The sequence below is a fragment of the Apaloderma vittatum genome, unplaced genomic scaffold (assembly GCF_000703405.1).
Source record: "Apaloderma vittatum isolate BGI_N311 unplaced genomic scaffold, ASM70340v1 scaffold9507, whole genome shotgun sequence".
In the NCBI taxonomy this organism is placed as follows: Eukaryota; Metazoa; Chordata; class Aves; order Trogoniformes; family Trogonidae; genus Apaloderma; species Apaloderma vittatum.
In genome coordinates this window covers 17,908-22,501 of record NW_009725665.1, presented here as the reverse complement: position 1 = coordinate 22,501, position 4,594 = coordinate 17,908, and positions in this window count along the sequence as shown.

Genomic DNA, 4,594 nt, shown 5'->3' with positions numbered 1-4,594 from the left:
GAGAGAGATGGTGCTGGCAAGGCAGGCCTCGGTGTCCCTGGGGAAGGCGGTGGGAGTCAGGATGCTGCTTCCTTCAGGAATATGTTTCTAAAGGAAGGACGCCATTCATGGCCTTCGTGTTCAGAGTGTGTTCATTTATGAGCTCTGCGCGTACCGTGTTCAAACTGTGTTCATCTCTCAGCCCAGCTGCTGGCGTGGGGTTTGGAAGCGTTTGCCGGGAGTCAGAGCCCAGCCCTGCAGACCCGCACTCGGAGGAACCGCTGTAGGCAGGCTGCTGTGCAGCGATTCTGTGCAGTTATTTCAGTTTATTCAGTTATTATCAGTACAGTTATTTCTGTTTAGTATTGAGACAAAAATCTGAAATCTGTTGCATCTGTGGACTTCTGTTACGACCATCTTTCCACATAGGATAAATATAGATTGTACTATGGTGTGGGCAAAAAAAAAAAAGAGAAAACTTTCACGTCTTTAAACATTCTGACCAACATCTCTGGCACTAAGTTTCAGCCATGAAAGAGAGATCCTAAAACATGCATCATCCCTGCTGATTTATTAGCCCATAGAAGGATATTGTTACCCTTTTAATCTTCTCTTTAGTAAGTTTTATTTGCTATATATCTGCTGGAATGAAGTATACAACAGTGCAATTATAATTTAGATGACGTTGTAATACAACATAGTGCTTCCTCCTTTGTTTTCCCATACACAGTATCTCCTCCAAAGCTCATTTTTCTCAGGCTTCGTGTTTGCTATATCACAGTAAATCCTTCCTTCTGTTGAAATTTAAGTGACTGGTGCAATATTTGTAGGAATGTTCTGTTCTTTCTGTCTGATACAATTATATAGCTTCAAATAGATGAACCATAAATTATTTCAGACTTAGTTCCAAAATACAGTCCCCATTTCTATTGTAAAGCAGCCAAGTGTGTGCAGCTTTTAAAATCAAAGATAATAATAAAAAATGGCATGTGAAGGTTGGGAAACTTCTAGGGAGCCAGGTACCCAGTTCCTCTTTTTCTGTCTCACTTTTCCAAGAATGTTCCAAATAAATTCTTCCTGGTCCTCTTGGACCATATTTTATTCAAGTTTTTTCTCTTGCAAAATTGCCTGTCAATTTTATGCATGTCCTTTTTGTCCTGTTCTTCTCAATCCCTTCTTTACTTAGGGAACTGGTGTTCTTTTCCCTTTGTCCCAGTAAATAAATGTTCTTTCCCTTAGAAATCTCATGACTCTCACTGTGTAGCTGTGGGAGAAGGATTACCATTTTCAACTCCAGGAGTTGCAGTGGCTGCATGAGAATCTCAATATGCAGTCATCACATTTTTGTGTTTGCAAAGAAAAAATTGAGAACATAAAAACTGAAATTTGTTGTCAACAAGTGTAAGCAGTCACTTTTAGAATAAAGCACTAAAAAATGAAAAAAATATGGAGTTAGTTCTGCTTTTTAATATTTAGTATTGTCAATACACCTGCCTGTTTATATATACCTTGTGAAGTACTTCTATGCAGTTTCTGGATTTATTATGAATTATTTTAATGCACACATAAAGAAGAGGTGTCACCTTAGTATAACTCCCATTTGGGAAGTGCCAGCATTAGTAATGGCAATGTAAGAAGGAAGATGAGCTGCCTGGATAAACAAGATACTCTTTCAAGAACCTGAGGTGTAGGAAAGCTCTGGAGTGATGAATCTTTTAACATTTAATCTGCTCCTACCTGTTGTACTTCAAAGGCTCTGGAGTGAGCAGCCTGTACCCAAACTGATTGTGTTTCTGCCATATTTTGTTAATAGGCAATGACACATCAGACACACTCATACGCGTTCAGGAAGGCACAGGACACCTCCTACAAATACATGTTGCCATTATTAAAGACGCTCAGCAAAGATAATTGCCAAGTTACTTAAGCAGATACACTCAGAGTGCCATTTAGCCATTCGCCTTGGAACCAAATAACTGTTCTTTCATTCTACGTCTCCTAAAAGGCAGCTCAGCCTCTCTACAGTGATGCAGTACTGTGTACCAAAAGCATTAGGCTCAAGTGACAGGAACTCTTTGTGCAAATACCTCCCAATGATTCCAGATCTGTATTACAGAGACAACTTGCCTTAGAGATTCAAAAATCCAATTTCCTCAAACCTGCAAAGCTTAATATGTTCAACTTCTATTTGGCATTCTAATCTTACTTCGAGCTTTCTAACCATAATGGTTAGTTCTTTCATAGCAATTTTAATAAAGGAAGCTCAAATTAAATCATAAAGAAAATTATTTTATATATAGGAATGGGAAACCTGAAGCATTTATTTTTAGTTGAGCATCACAACATAGTGACAGGTTCAGAACATTTGTCCTAGGCTGCTGCTCTGTTCACTCGTCATTACTATCAAAGAGGAATAAAACCCTCAGCATGACGACCGAGGAAGACAGAATTATTAAGTGACTTGAAATGTTTCACTGTAGTGGATGGAATTATGTCTTTCTGTCATTCACAGCTAAGCAGTCACTTTTGAGCTGTAGTCAAAGCCTGTGAGAAGTTTGTGGAAATCACAAGTACTTCCCTTTTAACTCAGCACTGAAGAAATCCACCCTTTATGCACCTGCCACTCTGTTCTTTTCACCTCCAGAAGTTCATGGGTGTGATGTACTTATCCTTGATTCAGGCTACCCAAACTGAATTAGATTACTACTACAACTTTTGAAGCGACAAATGATAATGTGAGGACAGAATCAGTGAAAATCCATTCTTAGAGACAGCCAGTATCAAGAGGCATCAGGGTTAAAGAATAACATGATTTTTGTATAAGCAGTGGTGTTATCCTAGCTTTAAGGAAAACTTAGTATTTTCCTCAAGAAGAAAGAAGGCTGATTGCGTGGGGGAGCATGCTAAACTGTCATATACACACTGGATATCATTTATAGCTAAAATTTTGTTTAAGCTATATTCTTTCCCCACAGGTATTGTCATTCCCCTTTTCACTTTTTCTAAATCCAGACATTTTGTGGAGTCCACTTGCTGCCATGTCTTCAGCATATTTGTCTGTCCTCAGAGTTCTTCCTATGCTCTGCCTTTGCAGTCCACGTATGTAGACATCTATGTAGACGCTGAGCCACTTCAATGGCCCTGTGCTCTGTGAGCAAGATCTGCGCCTCCATTGTCACATTTCTTATTAAAATGGTTGCTCAGTATTCTCTATCTTACGTGTGGTTGTCCCCAGTCTACAGTCTTTTTTAACATATGTGCTTCCATTCACCGGTAAGCTGGAGTTTTTTCTGCTGTTCCCCAAGGTCTAGAACAGCTTTTGTGACTATTTGCATCTGACTGTCTACTTCTGGCTTCCCTATCTACAAAGAGCACAGAACCAAACAAGAACAAGAACTGAAACATCACAACTTCTCACAGCTCTTTTGTCCTACCAAGCAGCAAAGTATTTTAAGCTCAAGGCAGTGCTGCCAACCTGCTTCCAGTGTCTGAGTCACCGTGAGCACCATGAGTGTGTGCAGCCTGTCCGGCACAGACCGACCCGCAGCAGCCGTGCCTGGTGTCTGTGCCAGGCCCAGGCAGGGACCTGAGGAGATCACAGTCGTTTTAACAGAAATAAATTGAGAAGTTGACCTGAGGAAGTCATCGTAAAACTACTCTGTGGACACCTTTACAGCAATTTACATCCCTTACTGAGTGATTTAGCTTGCATCAGTGAATCTCAGAGGTTTTATAGCTGGATCCTATGGAAAGCTTCCAAAAATGAAATGAATTCTTACAAGGCAATACCACAATATAAAAGTTGCATAAAATGCTTTCATTGATTTTATTCTTTCCATTTTCTTGATTGCATAATAGAAGAATCCCTATTTCTGTGTGCTGTTGTCTTTGTGAAAATCAGTATGTTTATAAAATGTAGCCTTGACAGACAGTATTTCCTCAGATCTAACAAAATTACTACCAGGGAGCCATTCTTCTTACCACAAAGATGGCTGTAAGACATGGGCAGCCTCTTCCTGGGTTTGGCAGGGTGCACGTAACTAGTGGATCATACTAGCTAGCTGAGGCTTCACAGATCACCTCTTTTCCCTAGAGTCTGCTGTGTTCTGTTCCCTAATATAACCACGACTTTATTTTTGTCTTTTTAAAAAGTTTCTTTAGAGTTACAAAGGAACAAACAAAACAGACTGGCATTTTTTTTCCTTAACTGGTGTGATTTTTACCTTGTTTAAAAGTAGCACGAGGAATTTTTCCTGAGGTGAGAATGCTCTCCATCTCATCTAAGCACTGGTTCTGAAGTTTTAATTACAAATCAGTTGGAAACATCATTCATTTTTTGCAGCTGGAAAGGGCGTTTAAGAAAAGTGAGGCAGTGATGTTTCGCCCTGAAGAGCCCAGAAGCGAGAAGGGCAGTTCCCGTTCCAACGTGCGCGCACTGCTGCGCCCGCTGCTCAGAGCGGGTCACGGCTCTTGCTTCCTAGGGAAAATCCCACTGCTCTTTCCTAAATTTAATCCCGATACCACCTGGAGAGCCTTGGTTCCTCCCTAAGCCTTGAGAATTCCATTGTCTCGGTTTCACAGTTCCCTTCTGTGCCGAGTTAGCGGCGGGGCGGGG